Raw genomic sequence first — 21,034 nt, forward strand, 5'->3', positions numbered from 1 at the left:
TCCCTGTTTCCACTCGTATTTGTTTAGAATCTGGACTCCACAAACATAAATCAGATCATTTCGCTCTAATGCTCAAAACTTTCTCACACCTTTCATGTCTCTTAGAGTGAAACTTTCTCACACCTTTCATGTCTGTAGCACCTACATGGTGCATGAGGCTCCCAACTCCAGCCTCATCCCGACCTCTGTTTATTGTGCTACTACTCTTCACTTGTATCAGCCTCCTTATGAGTGCTCATGCTTCTGCCTCTCCATCTTTGCATCTTCTCTTTTGTCTGTATGAAATGTTCTTTCTCCATCTCTGTGGGTGGTCTCATGGCTTCATTCAAGGCCTGTGTGAACAGCATCTGCTGCTGTATCCCTGTCCTCATCCTCCATTTACCCATTAACCCCTTATCACCCAGCACCACTTTAGAGAGGCTGCTGTCAGCATCCAAATTGCTAAATTCACACAGAAATGATTCAGCGTGTGTATGACTGATGCTTGTTGCAATATTTGACACTCTTGGACGCATTCTTTCTTTCTTCAACTATTTCTCTTTGCCATTTGTGATACCACTTTCTAATTTATTTAGTCATTCAGGCTTCTTCTAGGCATTGAGTGTGCAGCAGTGAACAAAACACTTAGTGTCAATCATTAAGGAAATGCAAATCAAAATTACAGTGAAAAACCACTTTACTCCCATAGAGATGTCAACCATAAAAAAAAAAAAGGTGGAAGAGCCAGTGTAATGGCTCATGCCTGTAATCTCGACACATTAGATGGCTGAGGCAGGAGGATTACTTGAGCCCAAGACTTTGAGACAAACCTGGGCAATATAGCAAGACCCTATTTTAAAAAAAATTAGCCAGGCACAGTGGGGCATGCCTGTGTCCACAGCTACACAGGAGGCTGAAGCAGGAGGATTGCTTGAGCCCATGAGTTTGAGGCTGCAGTGAGCCATAATTGTACCTCTGCACTCCAGACTGTGCAAAGAGAATGAGACCCTGTCTCAAAAAAAGAAAGAAAAAAAAAAAAGGAAAATAACAAGCATGCATAATGATGTGGAGAAATTGGAACTCTTGTACACTCTTAGAGGAAATGTAAAATGGTGACTACATTGGAAAATGATATGGCAGGTCCTCAAGAGATTGAACATAGAATTAACCTGTGATCCAACAATTCCACTTCTGGATATTTACCCAAGGAGTTGGAAAGAGGAATTAGAGCAGATGTTTATACAAGAATGCTCATTATGTGGCTGCATTATTCATAATCTCTAAAAGGTGGAATCCACCCAGCAGGACATGAATGGATGAATGGTAAACAAAACGCAATACATACATACAATGAAATATTATTCTGCCTTAAACAGGAAGGAAATTTGACACATTACAACACTGATGAATCTTAAAGAAATCATCGTAAGTGAAATCAGCCATTCACAAAAGGAGATATGTTATTGGATTCCACTTATGAGAGATTACTGAAGTACTCAAATTCATAGAGACTGAAAATAGAATGATAGTTACCAAAGGCTGAGGAGAATAGGGAATGAGAAGATATTGTTCAATGGGTATGGAGTTTCAGTATGGAACAATAACAAAGCTCTGGAGAGGGATGGTGGCTATGGTTATTCAACGATGTGAACACACTTATTGCCACTGAACTGTATTTTTGAAATGGTTAGAATGGTAATTTTAGTGTTATCTATATCTTCCATAATTTGAAAAACTAAAAAATAAAAGTCCAGTGTACTGGACTTGATAGTTTACTGGGGGAAAAGTTTACTGGGGTAAAGGCAATGAATAAACAAGAGAATGTGTATCATGAGGTCACCTCCATAAGAGAAGCCTAAGCAATAGTCTTTCTTTCCCTTTTTACCCTTCTACTCTGCCCTTATCACCACTTAACATTATATTATACACTAGAATGTAAGCTCCCTGAGGAAAGGAAGTAATAAACTTTTTTATTGGTCCTTGCTATGATTCTGGTTTTCAAAACACTATCAGCATGTGGTTACAGGATCTCAATAAATATTTTCTGAGTCATTGCATCATTAAGCTGAATAGAATATTATTATTTGATGCTTTACATATAGGTATGATTTCAAGTGATTGTCTTTGCTTATATTGTTTCTGAACAATCCAAGTATTCATGATTTTTTTTAGAGAGTGTGTATAGCTTCCACATGGTCCTGAGAGAAGCTGGGTGCAGTTTATAACATTACAATAATAATGAAAAGAGAATAAAGAGGTATGAGATCAATCTACTGCTTGTCTCCAGGGAAAGACTTATTGTGTAAAAGGTAGAGAGGAATATTATAATCTATTTTTCTCAACATGAACGAAAGGTTCAGTATACCTGAAAAACTGTCATATACATTTATAGTTGTGTAAGGAAGAAGACATGGCAAGTTCACATTCAGCTGATTGCCTTCTTTACAGCTTTTGAAAATAATTGCAGTATCCCTGGTTTTGCCTTCATTTCTGCAGTTCCTCAAGTAAGTTTTGATCAGCTGCAGGCAGCCAAACCAATTCCTCAAGCTACAAAATTAACTAGCGTCACAGTGAATCTGAACAGCTTAGAAAGTGCTAGAAAAACACCAAGGTGTAGATTGAGCGTGATAGAAAATTAAGATAAAAAACTGAATTCATTTTGGTCGTTTTTACTTCCGAAACACATCACACTCGATGAACTGGAGCATATAAATATTCTCCTTTGAATCCATGATAAAAATCCTGATGTTAGAATATAAGAGATGCACACACACATACACACATATGTTTAGAAATAAAGCATCTTGAGGATTAACCCCATTAAAATGTTATGTGAAGTTGAATTTTTGTTGATTATAAGGGGAAGGTACTACATGATATTTTACCTTGTTCTTATATTTTCTTGCTTGGAAATAGAAAATAAAACACACTGTTTCTACACTGGTGGAAGCAACAAGATGGATAATAGCAGCTGCATCCAGTCCTTGGAAAGGCGATGGGCATGGGTCTCCTTTCACTACCCGTTTTCCATCTGACAATAAGTTCTCCCCAGTGAGTAGCTTTCCCTGTACACTGAGTGTGAGAAGTTTGCCACAGTATACTACAGCATCATTGTCAAAGAACCCTCCTGGGTGTGTACATCTTCAGCTGCATAATCTGTGGCAAGACCTTCAAAGAAAGGACCCATTAAAAAAAAAATCTATATTTTCTACCTCTTGGCTTTCCTGAATAGTACTGTAATAAGCTTGGGAGTGTTAATATCTCTTTAAGATCCTGATTTTAATTCTTTTGGAGAAATACTCAGAAATGGGATTGCTGGAATATATGGTAGTTCTATTTTTCATTGTTGGGGAGAACCTCTTTTATAGACTGAATGCTTATATCTCCCCCAAATTCGTATGCTGAAATCCAATTCCCAATGTGATGGTATTTATAGGTGGGGCCTTTGGGAAGCGATTAGGGGTCCTCATGAATGGGATTAATGCCCTGATAAAAGAGGCCCCAGAGAGCTTCGTCATAACTTTTTTATTTATTTTTTCTTTGTTTCTTTTAATGGAGTTTCACTCTTTTGCCTAAGCTGGAGAGCACTGGCACGATCTCGGCTCATTGCAACCTGCACCCTCTGGGTTCAAGCGATTCTCCTGCCTCAGCCTCCCCAAGTAACTGGGATTACAGGTGCTCACCACCATGCTCAGCTACTTTTTGTGTTTTTAGTGGAGATGCGGTTTCACCATGTTGGTCACACTGGTCTCGAACTCCTGACCTCAAGTAATCTGCCCACCTTGGCCTCCCAAAGTGCTGGGATTACAGGCGTGAGCCACTGCACCCAGTTTCCATCATACTCAACATGTGTGAACACAGCAAAAAATGGCTTCTATGAACCAGGAAGCAGGCACTCACCAGACACTAAATCTGCCAGTGCCTTTATGTTGGACTTCCCAGCCTCCATAATGATGAGAAATTAATTTATGCCATTTAGAAGTTATCGAGTTTATGATATTTTGTTTTATCAGCTCAAATGGACTAAGACCGACCCCATACTGCTTTCCATAGCAACAGCACAATTTTATATTCCCATCAGCAGTATGCAAGTGTCCCAGTTTCTCCACATTCTCACCGACATTTGCCGTCTGATTTTTTTTTTTTTTATAACAGCTGTCTTGAAAGTTGATATGAGGTGATTCTGACTGTGGTTTTGATTTGCATTTGATTAGTGACATTGAACCTGTAATGGAATACTATTTGGTCTGAAAAAGGAGGGAAACTGCAATCTGTGATAACATGGATAAACCTTGAAGACATTAAGCTAAGTGATATAAGCCAGTCACCTAAGACAAGTTCTGCATGATTCCACTTGTTGAGGTATCAAAAATAGTCAAATTCACAGAATAAAAAAGTGGGTTGACAGTTGCTAGTGGCTGGGGGGAAGGGAAAAGGGGAATTTATTAATCAATGGCCATAAAGTTTCAGTTAAGCAAGATGAGTAAGTTTTAAAGATCTGCTGTACAATATTGTACCTTCTTCTGTCAACAGTACCATATTGCACACTTAAAAATGTGTTAAGATGGTGGATTTTATGTTGTGTTCTTACCATGATAAAAGAAAATTTAAAAATTTTAAATTGAAAAATCTAAATTTTGATTTATTACCACTGTTATTACTGTATATATGGAGGTGGCTGGTGATGATTATGAGGTGGCAAATATCCTAATTGATAAAATGTGATAGGCAGTATTTTTAAATGATCCCAAGTTCTCTGTTTCTCCCCCATATATGACTTATGTAATTCCTTCCCCTTGAGGATGGGAGGAACCTGCAACTTTCCTCTAACCTATTGAAAATGAAGAAGGTGAAGGGAATATACTTTTATATGTGATTAACATCTCTAATCATTTGAATTTGTGTTAGTCAAAAGACAGATTATTCTGGGTGGGCCTGACCTCATAATGTAAGCTCTTCCCTTAAGTTAGAGATTCTGTTTATTGTTGGCTTTGAAGAAGCAACCTATCATGAATTCTAAAACAACAAGGAAGGAAATAAATTTTGCCACAAAATGATTGAGTTTGAAAGCAGATCCTTCCCTAATCAAGCTTTCAGATGAGAACACAATCGAACCAACATCTTGATTTCAACCCTGTGGGATCCTGAGTAGAGTACCCAAGTAAGATACATCCAGACTTCTAACCTACAAAAACTTCAAAATAATAAATGTGTTGTGTTAAGCTGCTAAGTTTGTGCTAATTTCTTACACAGCGTAGAAAACATATATACAAGGGTATAGAAAGTTACACATGGCTGCTGAGTAAAAACATGGATTCAAAGCATTAGATGTATAAATGAGGAGCCAATGAAGAATTCTGATAAAATTATTGACATAGTGTTCCTGATAATCTGAAGAGCTAGATGGCATTTTATATGTGCCCCCTTATTTGGCTCATAATATCATTTATATAAATCTCAATCACTGCTCTCATCCTCTGAACCCGTGTTGTTATTTTTCTTTTGTTTACCCACTAGACCATGCAATTACATTTATCTCTCAAGTGTAAAATGCATTGCCATCTGGATAAAAACTACAAAAAAAAAATAATGATTTGGAGAGCTTCAAACATACAGATGTTTAGTGTTGAATTAACTAACATTCTGGTTGGTTGACTGATTTGAATTTCTTTTAACTTGGATGTTTGGGGACTATGTAGATACACTACCTGAAGCTATAGATACTGATAAGAAGCCGGAATTGTTAGTTAGAAAACAATATGGGATATGATCATATGATTTAGAATCTGTCTAAGCTTGTGCCTATGTGAATGTTTCTATTTATTACCATACATCAGAGTTTAATATATTTGAAAAGCTTTATAAATGTTAACCTTTAATAATTAAAATTACATCTATAGTTTGCTTAACATAAACAGAGCTTCTTATTTCTTTCTCTCTCTTTCACTGCACCCCACATTTTATTCTTTTTTTTTTTTTTTTTTTGAGACAGAGTCTTACTCTGTCTCCTAGCCTGGAGTGCAGTGGCGTGATCTCGGCTCACTACAAGCTCTGCCTCCTAGGTTCACATCATTCTCCTGCCTCAGCCTCCCGAGTAGCTGGAGCTACAGGTGCCCACCACCATGTCCAGCTATTTTTTTTTTTTTTTTTTGCATTTTTAGTAGAGATGGGCTTTCACTGCATTAGCCAGGATGGTCTCGATCTGCTGACCTCATGATCCACTCGCCTTAGCCTCCCAAAGTGCTGGGATTACAGGCGTGAGCCACAGTGCCCAGCCCATATTTTATTCTTAAAAGTCCAGTCTTTTTGACAATAATCTATGATAACAAAACAACATTACACATTAAAAAAGAAAGAAAGAAAGATGGGGTTACATTTGGCAGTTCAGAGACACCCTTGTTGGTTCTAGTTTGCAAAATTCTTCTCTGGCAGGCAAGATAGTGGCATCTGGTCCTTGGTATTCAGAAATACAACTATGTGTTTACATGCATATTGATTTATTTAAGAGATAATTTTGAGAATTTCTTGTAATATTTATTTGTGAAATTATTATCTCAAATAATAATTTAAGTGAATGTGATAAAATCTACCAAATAGTGATGCAGGGGCTGTGGTAATTTAGAAAAAGGAAGAAGCAGAAGAAAGGGTTTCTCATGGTGGGAAAAAGATATAAGTGAGCAACCAATTTTCTGATTTATTTTGGTATAAATATTTGGTGTCTAACTATCTGACATAAGATAAAACATGTTGTAAACTTTTTTTATAAAAAATACTGTATTAAGCACTGGCATTTGCATACATATTTTAAAACTGAAAATTCTTGACTACTCAACTGCATTTTTGGTTTGCATGTTTATACTTTCATCTGGTGAATGGAGTAAGTGATCAACTGCATTGTGTGAAAATTGCATTTTCTTGGGACTGCCTTCTACATAAGTAACCTGGGTATGTTCTGGGATTTTAGGACAATTGCTTCTAAGTATCAAGTGATAGCAGAAAGCATTTAGGCATACGAAAGGGGTGGAACAGGAATATTTTGCTCATTAGACTTCCAGGATTAGGTGCTTTTAATCTCTAAAAATTTTATTCATTCAGGCATTTCTCATTACAGACGAATACCACAGACTCACTATGAAGAGTAACACTGTGCAATGCAATGAACACTTGAGTGTTTAAGTGCTTCCATATATGTTATTTCAAGGAGAAATGATCTCCTTTAGGAGGAAAAAACATTTTTGTTTTTATTTCTGATGAAGGTCACCTTGGGCAATTGAAAAGGAAAGCACTCCTGTGCATCTAGATTCATTTATTTTCGGCTTGAATTTTTGTAGCAGAGAAAAAGCACCAGTTTCCCACTGTTTCCTGTTCTTAGCAGGTCCAGCTGCCTGCGGGTGGTCTACACATTTCTGAGAGCAAAGGCTCTTCATTTGTAAGAAGAAGTTGCCCGTGGTCTTCCAAGTTTGGGTTTCTAAACTGGAATTGCTGAAGTTTGGCAAAAGCTCTAGGAAAATACTCAAGTTTGGAAAAATCCTTCCTTTATTTCTTGACTGTGGCTTTCTCTTAGTACAGTTCTCCCTTGTTGAAGCTACATTTACATATTTAGCTTTTAATATTGGTTTTATTGTGACATTGCCTTAAAATAATATTTCTATAATGAAAATCGGAGCTTCTTGTTTTATGTGATACAGTTTGTCTGTGTCCCCATCCAAATCTCATTTTGAATTGTAGCTCCCATAATTCTCATGTGCTGTGGGAGGGACTTGGTGGGAGATAACTGAATCATAAGGGTGGTTCCCCCCAATACTGTTCTCAGGGTAGTGAAAAAGTCTCCCGAAATCTGTTGGTGTTATAAGAGAAAACCCCTTTCACCTGGCTCTCGTTCTCTCTTGTCTGCCACCATGTAAGACTTGCCTTTGCCTTCCACCATGATTGTGAGGTCTCTCCAGCCACGTGGAACTGTGAGTCCATTAAACCTCTTTTTCTATATAAATTACCCCGTCTCGTGTATGTCTTTATCAGCAGTGTAAAAATGAACTAATGCATTATGTTTCAAGTCAAAGTGCAATGACAGGTGTCTAATAGATGGTTTGATACCTTACAGTTCATTCAACCTGAAAATAAAAGGGGATTTATTGCAACCTAAATTTTAAAAAATAGGTGAAACATCCTTTATTAAATATATGACTTAGGAAATACAAAGTTGAATTTATGTTAAATTATTAACACACAAAAATATAAATTTTAGACTTTTCTATCTGGCTTACAATATTGGAAATACCAATTTGTTTCAGGAAGTAAATTGATATCTTCCAATCTTTGTGCTGTCTTTTTAAAAAACGAAACTCTTATCTCCAATACTATTTTATTTAACAGTCGTTTGAGATATTTTGTGTTCCAGGAATTTTGTTTTTTCCTGGGCATTCAAAGATAAATATGATGCACTTGGTACTCACCGGCTAATGCAGGAAATAGATGGTACACTCTGATAGGGACTAAATGAAGAAAGCCCAATGGCCTTATAAGAAACATTGCTCTGCTTTTTACACTGATGTGGAAATGAGAAAGGATGACTCATCTACCAGCAATTAATCATATTCAGTGATCATGTATTGGTTGGTTACCCTTTAGTATATGGCAGACTATGCATGCATTATTATTATAGATGAGAGACCAGGATGTTGCAGATGGGCTGAGTGTGAGTCTCAACCCCTCACTTGCTAACTGTGTGAACCTGGGCCAAAGATGAGGTTCACAGTGCTGCATAACTCCATGGAATCACCAGTATTAAAAATCACATTTAGTTCATCAGATTGAGAAGATTAAAGAGGCAAAACCTAAAAATAACTTAGAACACTGCCCAAGATATTATTGATGAACATGTGCTATGAATTCAGTACAGCAAATTCCATTTCCTACTTGTACTGTATTACAAGTAGGAAGAAACGTTTCTGGATCATGGGGAATCTGAAGTATTTTGATGAAGACAAGATAATCCATTTGAAAGACAAAATGATATAAAGAAAAGAGCTAAGCATTTGGTGGCATTGCATTAACCGCTAAGGAAACTAGCAGGATTTTAGGGATGAGAAAGATGAAGAGCCTCTTTTGCAATAAATTAATTATCAACTTTACATTTATAAGAGCATTTTCTACATGTGAAATCATGGCCTTATAAAGATGCTATCATCAAAATATCTCATTTAGTGCATGTATTAGTTTGTTTTCATGCCCCTGAGAAAGACAGACCTGAAACTGGGAGCAAAAAGAGGTTTAATTGGACTTACAGTTCCACATAGCTGGAAGGCCTCAGAATCATGGTGGGAGGTAAAAGGCACTTCTTACATGGTGGCAGCAAGAGAAAAAATGAGGAAGAAGCAGAAGTGGAAACCCTTGATAAACCCATCAGATCTTATGAGACTTATTCATTATCATGAGAACAGTATGGTAAAGACTGGCCCCCATGATTCAATTACCTGCCCCTGTGTCCCCCCCACAACACGTGGGAATTCTGGAAGTTACAATTCTAGTTGAGATTTGGGTGGGGACACAGCCAAATTATATCAGTGCACATAGGAAATCTGTGAGATTTAGCTGATTATCCCCATTTACACATCAGTATACTAAGATCCATATAGTTTAAGTGAACTGCTCATAGTTATACAGCTAGCAATACACAGAGTCTGGATTTGGACCCACAATGTTTATTTCTGAAACCTGGACAACTAACCACTTCTTGTCTCCCATGAGGAGGTTGGGCATGGGCTGTGTTTACATAATATACATCTAAGTAAGTCAAAAAGAAGCGTTAGCCATCTCATGTTAGGGAAGTGACTGGAGCAAAGTTACATGGAGGAGTAAGTTGTGGTTAGGGGACAATGACGGTTCCAGCTTGATAGACATAGTTGGTTTGAACATAGGATTAGTATAGATGAGAATGCAATCCAAAGTACTCAACTGAAGTGACTCAAAAAATAAGTATTTTTCTACATAACAAGAAATTAAGTGGTAGGAGATTACTAGAGATATTTCAATGATGCTATCAGGGCTTCCCTATCTTTTAATTATCTATTGTTATTGTTATTATTTATTATTTTCTTCATTCATAATAGGTCTTATTTTATCCTATGCTTGTCATTTTATAGTCATGTCTCAGTTCAAAGCAGGAAAACGGAAGAAGCTTGAGGAAGAAGCCTTATAAAACCATGTCTGCCACATCTGTCTTCTTTCTTTAAGAGAGCCATGGGTTTCCCAGAATTGCCACTCCCCTACTCACAACCATGTATATTCTTGCTTAGGTTACTGGCCTGAGCAACCTCACATAGTCACCCCAAGCTATAAAGGACAGGTCAACTTTCAGTACAACAGTGTACTTTGAGGATGCATTATGTTGTAATAACAAACGACTCTCCCAAAGTCTTGGTGGCTTAACAAGAACAAAGGAAAAGAGACTATAGTGAATATATAAGATACTTTGGTTTGGAAGTTCTATGCCTCCTTTCCTTGGCACATGTTTTTTACTTTTCATGGTATATCTTTCCTCTTGTAATCCTCTCCCTCAATGTTTCCTTTGTCGTCTTTAATACTTAGCCAATGCCGTCTATTCTTTACTTCTCCCAGAAAACATTTTCTGAGTCACCTGGGATGAAGATCTCTCTGATGGTTCCTACCTCTCTATACAGGACTTTTCACACTCTATTGTTTTCTTTATTTTTTCATCAGTTCAAGTGTAGTTTGAGATCTTTTGTGGCTTACAGCTGTGTCTTTATCTTTGTATCCACAAGGTCTAGGTTAAGGCTGAATGATCTGCACCATGACTCCCTATAGCAATGTATTATACCAAAATAGCCAAGGAACAAAGAAACCCTTTGTTTTCATCAGTTTCTAGGGTATGAAAAGTCTCATAGCTCTATATGTAAATCCACAAAGAAAAATATTTCCTACATGGACCTCAAATAGAAGGGCAATATTAAAATTTCTTTTGTAAAATGCTTTGCAACTGCTAACTTGCAACTATAATCCCCGTATATTTCTTGGAGTTGTGAGGTCCTCCTTACACACTGGAAACAACGTCCAAGATCATTTGAACAATTGTGGAACAAATCAACAATTGTTGATCATTTAAACAAATGGCCAGATATGCTTTGTGTCACAACAGAGGACAAATTACCTCTGACTCTGTCACACAAGCTTATGATATTTCTTTGGGTATACAGTAGGAGAAAACATCATACAAATGGGTCCTAGTGTTACCTGAAAAATCAACAAGACCAGTATTAGTCTAAGGGGTAAGTGAACAAAACTGTTGGGTGACAGCTTCCAGAACACAGCACAATACAGTTGAAGGAATACTGGATGTAAATCACAGTCCACGGCCTGAATTTTTACTCTGCCAATGATAAGCTTGGTATTTTGATCAATGTTCTTAAGTTCTTTGAGACGTGGTTTCCTCATCTGTAAAATAGGGGAGTTAATAACAGTTTCACAAGATTCTATGTGATATGCTTGGCATAGCATGTTTTTAGTATCATCCCTTCTTTCCCGACATATCCCATGATTTCCAGAATCTCTGCATTTTCTAGCATCCCTACTTGCCTTATGGAATCTAAGTATTCCTTCTTGCCTTGCCTTTTACATATATTGGTGTGTTTCGTCTTTTAACTCTAACTCCCTTTGTGTTTCATATTTCTCCTCTTTCAACAACTCCTATTGCCCACAATTAAAGTAAGCTTTGTGTCTTTGTATAACAATAAATGAATATGACAGTCTCCATTTTTGAGTCTATACTATTTGCCAGAAATATTGCTAAGAGTTATCTTACTTAACATTTGTAGTGGCTCTAAAGTAAATATATTTTAGATAAAGAGCAAAATTCAGAATATATGCAACTTAATTTCTTTAACACATATTTGTTAACTTCCTAATATGTACCCAGAATAAGGGATAGAGCAGACATTGCCAATTTATCAAAATTCAAATCCATGACTTAACCACTCTCCTACATGCTCTAATTGTCAGATTTTCTTTACTAAATAATCGGTAGGAATTTATAATAAAAGATGGGTATAAAAATGCATTCCTATGTCTAATTTTTTCAAAGAGCTTGTCAGAAACTTCAATTTTATTATCTTTTCTGATCCATGTATTCTAGAGAAAAGGAAATGGAAGTAAAGTGCATGAACTTTGGAAATGGCAGAGGTAGGATTTGATCTGGGTTTCTCACCTCCTTATGCAATTTCTTCTTCTCATTTTAACACATTATCTCTGTCAACACAGATAGTGTCTTCTGTATTATTAAGGAAATGCTAGGCTATGTTGTCATAACAAGTATAAAATTTTAGTAGTTTAATTCCTCTATCACTTCTCATTCACTTTGGAGGTGCAGCATGACTCAGTACTAGTTTGGTGCAAAAGTAATTGCAGTTTTTACGTTGTTGGAATTTGCTGTCTGATATTGGAATACATTCTTAAATAATTGTGATTATGTTACACATCATTCTAATGGGAATTTTTCATTTTATGTTATTTGCTAATGATTTATTACTTAATATTTATTTAATATTTATTTTAGGCTATGGAAATGATGTTAGACAAAAAGCAAATATGAGCAATTTTCTTATTCAAATTCAAAATGGATCATAAAGCAGCAAAGACAACTCACAACATCAATACACTTGACCCAGGAACTGCTAACAAACATACAGTGCAGTGGTGGTTCGAGAAGTTTTGCAAAGGAGATGAGAGCCTTGAAGATGAGGATCATAGTGGTCAGCCATCGGGAGTTGACAACAACCCGTTGAGAGCAACCATCAGAGCTGATCCTCCTACAACTACACGAGAAGTTGCCGAAGAACTCAACATCTACCATTCTACGGTCATTTGGCATTTGAAGCAAATTGGAAAGGTGAGATAGCTCGGTAAGTGGGTGTCTCGTGAGCTGAGTGAAAATCAAAAAAAAATTATTTTGAAGTGTCTTCTCTTATTCTATGCAAGAACAATGAGCAATTTCTTGATTGGATTGTGATGTGTGATGAAAAGTGGATTTTATACAACAACCAGCAATGACCAGCTCAATGGTTGGACTGAGAAGAAGCTCCAAAGTTTTTCCCAAAGCCAAACTTGCACCAGAAAAGGTCATGGTCACCGATTGGTGGGTCTGCTGCTGCTCTGATCCACTACCGCTTTCTGATTCCTGTTGAAACCATTACATGTGAGAAATATGCTCAGCAAAATGATGAGATGCACTGAAAACTGCAGGACCTGCAGCCAGCATTGGTCAACAGAAGGGGCCCAATTCTTCACAACAACTCTTGACCGCACCTTGCACAATCAACACTTCAAAAACTGAGCGAATTGGGCTAGGAGGTTTTGCCTCATCCACCGTATTCACCTGACTCCTCACTGACCAACTATCACTTCTTCAAGCATCTTGACACCTTTTTGCAGGGAAAACACTTCCACAACCAACAGCTTGCAGAAAATGCTTTCCAAGAGTTTGTCGAACCCCCAAGCACCGATTTTTAGGCTGCAGGAAATAAACTTATTTCTCATTGCCATGATATGTTCATTGTAATGGTTCTTATTCAAATGAATAAAGATGTGTTTGAGCTTAGTTGTACAGATTTAAAATTCACAGTCCCAAACCGCAATTACTTTTGCACCAACCTAGTAGGTAGGCTCTGTTCATTGTAGAACTCAGGATAACTGAGGCTCTCAACTAAAATGTGTCTCTGGGATCACCACCACGGGAGTAGGGGAACAGGGCTACTCATGCGCATGGCTCCTGCAGTTTCTATACAGAAATCACATGTGTGACTTCGCTCACATTTCACTGGCCAAAATGTCACATGGTCCCACCTATCAAAAGGCGTGCAATATTCATTCCTACTTTATGCCTTGAAGAGGAAGAGCACAAAACATTATGGAAATACTTTGAAGCACTTTAAATACACACACACACACATACACACACACAAATGTGTATCAAGAAAAGAATTTAAGAACGAGCTTTTGTAGCACCATGTCAGTCTGGAGAAACAACAAAAGCCATTGACCTTCTAGTTCAATCTAGTACAATTTTTGTTTGTTTTTGTTTTTTCTTCTACAGTAAAATGATTCAATATTATTTATCTATAACCATGCACATTCTTAAATGTTTTATATTGTTAGATTTGAAGTCATTTCTATTCTATAAGCATTTGAATAGATTACACTAAAATAATGCTTGGTTGAAAGCCAAACGTTATCTCTTAAAATGCCCTCCTCAAGTTCTCCACTTTCTTTTGTTCTTCTCTGAAATTAGCATTAAAAACGAGTCTCAGAGAAGTGAAGCCTTGACTCCTTTAGGCTTTGGGAACCTTGGTTCTTTAGGAACCTTGGTTCTTTGGTTCCACTGTTCTGTCATAAGTAAGATACTATTTATTAAAATAGGTTCCCTTCACTTTCACTATTTACTTATTTATTTGTTAACTGACTTATTTACTTATTTGATCATTTATTAAGAGAAAGCTGTGGAGGCAAGTATTGGGTTAGCATTAATATGTTTCTGAGCAAGTTGCTGGTAGAGAAACTCTCTCCTTGTAGGTTTAAGAGTCAAAAACATGTATTCAGATCACAATGTTGCTACTTTTTAACTTTGTGACCTAAGCCACTTACTGAATCTTTTCAATTCTGAAAAATGAAGGTCATCTCTCATGTGTGATGCAGGAAAAGGGACAAAAAGAGTGACTAGGCTGGACACGGTTGCTCACACCTGTAATCCCAGTGTTTTGGGAGGCTAAGGCAGGAAGATCTCTTGAGGCCAGAAAAGTTCAAGATCAGCCTGAGCAACATAGTGAGGCTCCAACTCCACAAAACAATTTAAAAATTAGCCAGGTGTGGTTACCTGTGCCTGTAGTCCTAGCTGCTTGGGAGGCTGAGGCAAGAGAATTGCCTGAGCCCAGGAGATTGAGGCTGCAGTGAACAAATGCACTCCAGCCTGGGTGAGAAAGTGAGACCTTGTCTCTCTTTAAAAACAATAAAAAAGAAGAAGAGTGAGGTCTGCATGGTTGACAGCCCTGGCATCACCTATATTGCCTGGCTCAGGGCTAACTTTAACCTGAGCGCTGACTTGAGTGAAAATGCTTAGAAATTGGGAACTCAGTTTCTAAAGAGGATTCTCAAAAATGAATTCCAGTTTGAGCACCCAACAACCAGGCCTGGAAATGGCCCAGACATCAGTGTTAGCATATATTTCATTCCGTGCCTTTTCAGCTCCCCCGATGTTGTTAACATTCATCCCAAGCTGCTGCTGAATGTACTGAGGACCATCAACGCTTGACCACTTTTTGTTTCTGCTCTTTAGAATAGGTTTAGCCTATGCTGTGGACTGATGGTTTGTGTCTCCACAAAGCTCGTATGTTGAAATCCTAACCCTCAATGGGATAGTACTTTGAAATGGGGCTTTTGGGAGGAAATCAGGTCATAAAGGTGGAGTCCTCATGATGGGATTTGTGCCCTTAGTAAGAAGAGACAGGAGAGAACTTTCTGGAGGCAGATTTTTTCACAACAAATTTTAATAACTTTTTAAAAAATTTTTAAAAATTTCAATAGTTTTTGGGGAACAGGTGGTGGCTGGTTACATGAACAAGTTCTTTAGTGGTGCTTTCTGAAATTTTGGTGCGCTCATCACCTAAGCACTGTACACTGTACCCAATATGTAGTTTTTAACCCTCACCACTCCCCACCCTTTTCCCTGAGTCCCCAAAGTCCAATGTGTTGTTCTTATGCCTGTGTGTCCTCATAGCTTAGCTCCCACAGATGAGTGAGAACATTCTATGTTTAGTTTTCCATTCCTGAGTTACTTCACTAAGATAATCGTCTCCAATTCCATTCAGTTTGCTGTGAATGCCATTATTTCATTCCTTTTTATGGCTGAGTAGTATTCCATGGTGTATATATATATATATATATGTATACCACATTTTCTTTATCCACTCATTGATTGATGGGCATTTGGGTGGGTTCCGTATTTTTGCAATTGCAAATTGTTCTGCTGTAAACACGCATGCAGTTTTTTATAAGCCAGGAAGAATAGCCTCACCAGACACCAGATCTACTGGCACCTTGATTTTGAACTTCACAGCCTCCATAACTGTGAGAAGTAATTGTTTATTATTATTGTTTGCCATCAAGTCTTTGGTATTTTAGTTACAGCAGTTCAAACTCACTAATATACACCGTAAGCTTCAGATTCCACAATATGCCAAGGAATTTCTTGCATCTCAACTTCATTTAGTGTGAGCCATTGTTGAGTCTGGATTTCAGTCAACCAAACCAGAAAGCAAAACAATTATAATCACTCTGAGCTACTCGGGTCAGCTCATTGCATATAGGCTCTGGTACATGTACCAGTATTGGCTAATTTGGCCCAATCTGTTTATGATTATTTCTACCTAGGATAGCTCCCTTTGACTCTAACTACACATTTTCACCAGGTTTCTGCTGATAAAAAATGACAACAATTGCCATTTTTGTTGTTTTAGCCTTTTCTTCCTAGTACACACTTTGTATTTGACCCCTTTTGACACATTGGGAACCTATTCTAACTTCAGAACTGGAATCAGTGAGGTGATTAGGATGGCCAAGGGAAGAAATGGCATTCTTTATGCATTAGATGAGTTAGTTAGATATGGGGCATTTGGGAGGTAATTAGGTCATGAAGGTGTAGCACTATTGATGGAAGAAGTGCCTTTATGAGAAGAGTTACAGAAATCTTACTTTCTGTCCCTTTCTCTTCACCATCGAGAGAATACAGAAAGAAGACCATCTACAAGCCACAGAGCAGCCTTCACTAGACACTGGATCTGCTAGAGCCTTGATTTTGATCTTCCCAGCTTTCAGAACTGTAAGAAATAAAGGTTTGCTGTTTAAGCTACCCAATCTATGGCATGTGTTATGGGAACCTGAACTAAGGCAGCCTGCAAGGATAATCTGCCTCATGTTTTCTAAAGGAGATTCCTTAAATATAATTCTCCATTTGTTCTTCATACAGTAGTAATAATACTGATGGTGATAGTAGGTGTAGTCCTAGAAGTAGTTGTTTCAAAAGACACAGATATGAATTGAGAAGAGCGAAGAAAACTAAAATAAGTTGCTTTAGACCAAACTTGTTGAACCTGTGGCCCACAGCCCACATGTGGCCCAGGATGGCTTTGAATGCAGCCCAACACAGATTCATAAGCTTTCTTAAAACATAAAAATTCATTTATAATTTTTAAAAAATCTCATCAGCTATCATTAGTGTTAGCATACTTCATGTGTGGCCCAATACAATTCTTATTCTTCCCGTGTGGCCCAGGAATCTAAAAGATTAGATACTCCTGCTTTAAACCCAAGTAATATAAGGTCCTTCCCAGGGTTGTGCACTTTAGATGACTCTGCATCCTAGTCCTACTTAGCTCTGTCCCATAGGACAAGATGTTCATTAGCACAAGACGTCTTTTCTAGGCCACAGTAGGTTGATTGAGGCACTAGAATTCCCTGACCCAGTGTTCCTGAATCCACTTCTATTCTTGCATAGTCTTCTTCCTCAGTTGACCTCTCGAAGTCTCGGAAGAATGGCTATTTGTCAGGGTATGTGGGAAAGCAGGTATGTGGGAATGAATGGAGCTTGGACTTACGGGCTGTGTTCACACAGAAGTGTGTTAAAGCCCTTCATACTGAGAACAGAGCTGGGATGGGCAAAGAAGGGGTGAAGTATAAGGGTCTACAGTCATATCCTTGCCTCAGGTCCTGCAAATTTCAGAGATGAGCTTTAAAGAAGTGTGTGTGTGTGTGTGTGTGTGTGTGTGTGTGTCAGAGAGAGACAGAGAGAGGTGCCATCCTCACATTCGTAGTTTTAGGTTCTTGTAATTGCATTCCTATTTTTAGGGAAAGGAAAACTGAAGCTTCTGTAAAGAACTTGATAGGGTCAGATCAGGGAGCTCTCTTTGATTTTATTGTGCTCTGATATGAAGTGAGCACACACAGGCACAGTGAAAGAAAAGAGAGACACTGAATGTTCAGACCATTATAATTGCCATGGGGATACAAAGCTGCTGTTTTAGCTTGAATTAAAAAAAGCAAAACTGTCCGGTTCCATGAGCCTTTCGATGTGGCTACCGAGGCAGCTCCTGTGTTTCCATCCTCCCTCATGTATCCTTACAATTAACCTCAATTCCCTGAGGCTCCATTCTGTTTCTTGCAAATTCTGTTTCTAACACAGCTGTCTAGGAGAATAATTATCCCCAACACCACTGCCGCTTTCCTCATGCCTACTGAGACCCACAGCTAAGATGTTATGAGAGATTCCTGTGTTTGTGTTTAAAGTTTGTAAAATCAAAGCACTTTAACAAACTACATATATGCCCCCTGTTCTCTTCAGCTGGTAGGATGCAAATACTGTGAAAGACTCATGCTTGCTTTGCAGATGGAGAAATTGACTTGGGGGAAGTTTACTGGCCGGAATCAATGGGTGAATATCCAAATGGTCCAAGGTGCCTGTTCGACCCCAGATCGTTCCTTCATCTGTGTATTTATGCTCCTTGACTGTACATGTTACCTGAACAAGTTTTCCTTGGTCTATTCTGGAAGTTTGGTAAAAAGATACAGTGTCTACTTCAAGCCTTTTCCCTGTTTTGTTTTTCTGGATTTTGGTTGCTTTTGCAAAGCACTGAGCAATTCATCTTATTGCCCTGCCACAGAGGCCTGTCATTTCCCTCACAGTTCTAATTTCTATCTCCTGTTGAGAACCATTGTGTGAAGGCATTGTTAGGTTTCCATGCCCACTCAATCCCTAGCCTCTCTTCTTAAACTGCCAACTGCGCCAATTAGTACCACATGTGATGTGAGTTTGCAGCATGGTTATTGCTGCCAACTCCTCCAAATGTGGCCAAAATGCAAATTGGCCTACAGACAAGTTTTTGGGTGTGAGTTCAGGGGGAAACGTTTAAGTATCACAGCAGCATAAATATCAGTTCTTTCATTCCCTGAAACTCCTGGCATGCTCTATAGCTTTAAAGTGAAATATGTAAAAAGACCTGGAATGTTCCAAAAGAGAAAAATATGGGAAAATGCTGAAATCAAATAAAATTGGAAGAGTAAATCACTTCAAACTTAGTTGAAGCACATTAAAGAAAGAGAAGTGTGCCTGGAGTTTCAAGTCTGTAACTGGTTATCATCCCAACGAAAACCACTGAAGTTTACCCGTTAATGGCAAATCAAGCACTAGTTACATCTCTCAGCCCCTTTGAATCTCTTTTTATTTTTATTTTTTCAATTACAAGTCCCACTGTTTGTGTAAGGAGTCATTTCTGTGACTACTTTAATTTCATCCCGATTTCCCTGTGTCTTCTTCTCCATGGATGTGCTCTACCACCTTCAAATGTAACAAATTCCTCAGAGTTTATTGCCACATTTTTTGCTGTGATAGTTCTGTCTTAAGGGCGAGCTCAAATCTGGCTCTATCTTCCCCCCAGATTTAACAAGGACCCTTGACAAGTTTTCCTATTCATCTACACCGCAATCTGTGGAAGTGTGTGTACAAAAATGACACAAATGGACACTATTATACATCACAAACTCTCTTAGGCACTTTATTATATCAGAGGAGCCTTGATTTACTGATTAAGTCATTCCTACAAGGTAATTTTTGTTTTCCCCATTATAAAATGAAGAAACTGAAATTTAACAAGGGAAAGAAATTTGTTTATATTCATACAGCTACAAAGGGGTTAAATCTGGTATTCAGACCTGGTTCTGTCTCATTCACTAAATGATATTGTCATGTAAAACAAGAAGGATCATAGAGAATGCAATTTATAAGTCATTACCATGTACCAGGCATAATGCTACATGGTTTACATACAGTTTTACTAACCCTTACTATAAAACTCAAGGTATTACCTACAAGATGAGCTCAGGCAGGTTAAATGACTTGCCCAAGGCCAGACAAACAAAAGTCGCGGAAAAGAAATCTAATACAGGCAGCTGACCTACTCAAACTCTGCTCTTTTCATTGCAGTAAACTTTCTGCCCCCAAAAGGGCCCTTATTGCTTGTGAGACACATTCATTATTGGTTTCCTTCACCTCTCTGGAGGAGTCCAGTGCAATATGAATTGCCTGGTCCATCATCCGGGGAGTCACAGTTCGTTCCAGTGTTTCCTCTTAAGAAGCTATCTGTGGCTGGGCACGGTGGCTCATGCCTGTAATCCCAGAACTTTGGGAGGCCGAGGTGGGCAGATCACCTGAGGCCAGGAGTTCAAGACCAGCCTGAAAAACACGGAGAAACCACATCTCTACTAAAAAAACACACAATTAGTCGAGTGTGGTGGCACATGCCTGTAATCCCTGCTACTCAGGAGGCTGAGGCAGAAGAATCGCTTGAACCCGGGAGGCGGAGGTTGAGGTGAGCTGAGATCATGCCATTGCACTCCAGCAGCCTGGGCAACAAGAGCAAAACTCCCTCTCAAACAAAAAAAAAAAAGAAAGGAAGCTACCTGTAAGTCATCAGTCATAAGCTTTGTTATCATTTTTAACTTTTAGTAGAATGGCTAATACACCCTTCAGGAACCCCACTACCATAAAATAAGCATAAGACTTTCGTTCCCTGAACACTGGTTCACACACTGCTATGAGACTGTGTTTCCCCAATCTTTTCACTTGCATGAATTCCTTGTGCAAATAGAGGCATTCAGGGGGAAGCATTCCTATGCTTTCTTTCTACCTGCTGATCACCAGCCATTAAACAACCATATGTAGCCTCATCTTATTACATCACTTGATGAGACATATTTATAGTTGCATTGGCCAATTAACTTTTTGGTCAAATCAGAATTAAGATATATCTCTATTTCTTCTGTTCATCATGCCAATGAGTTGTCTGGATCATAATTTGGGCTTTCACAAGAAAAGAAAAGAAAAGAAAAGAAAAGAAAAGAAAAGAAAAGAAAAGAAAAGAAAAGAAAAGAAAAGAAAAGAAAAGGAAAGGAAAGAAAAGAAAAGAAAAGAAAAGAAAAGAAAAGAAAAGAAAAGAAGAAA

General features: G+C 38.1%; 1 pseudogene across 1 annotated transcript in view; it reads right to left on the minus strand.

Moving 5' to 3' along the window:
* Window positions 1–20,125, minus strand: part of LOC104674007 — a 32,802-nt pseudogene extending 12,677 nt beyond the window's left edge. Inside the window, exon 1 of the transcript XR_749590.2 lies at window positions 20,084–20,125. The product of XR_749590.2 is annotated as a eukaryotic translation initiation factor 4 gamma 2 pseudogene (transcript). The remainder of the gene's footprint in view (window positions 1–20,083) is intronic.
* Window positions 20,126–21,034: the final 909 nt, after the last annotated feature.

Source organism: Rhinopithecus roxellana, chromosome 5 (assembly GCF_007565055.1).
Source record: "Rhinopithecus roxellana isolate Shanxi Qingling chromosome 5, ASM756505v1, whole genome shotgun sequence".
In the NCBI taxonomy this organism is placed as follows: Eukaryota; Metazoa; Chordata; class Mammalia; order Primates; family Cercopithecidae; genus Rhinopithecus; species Rhinopithecus roxellana.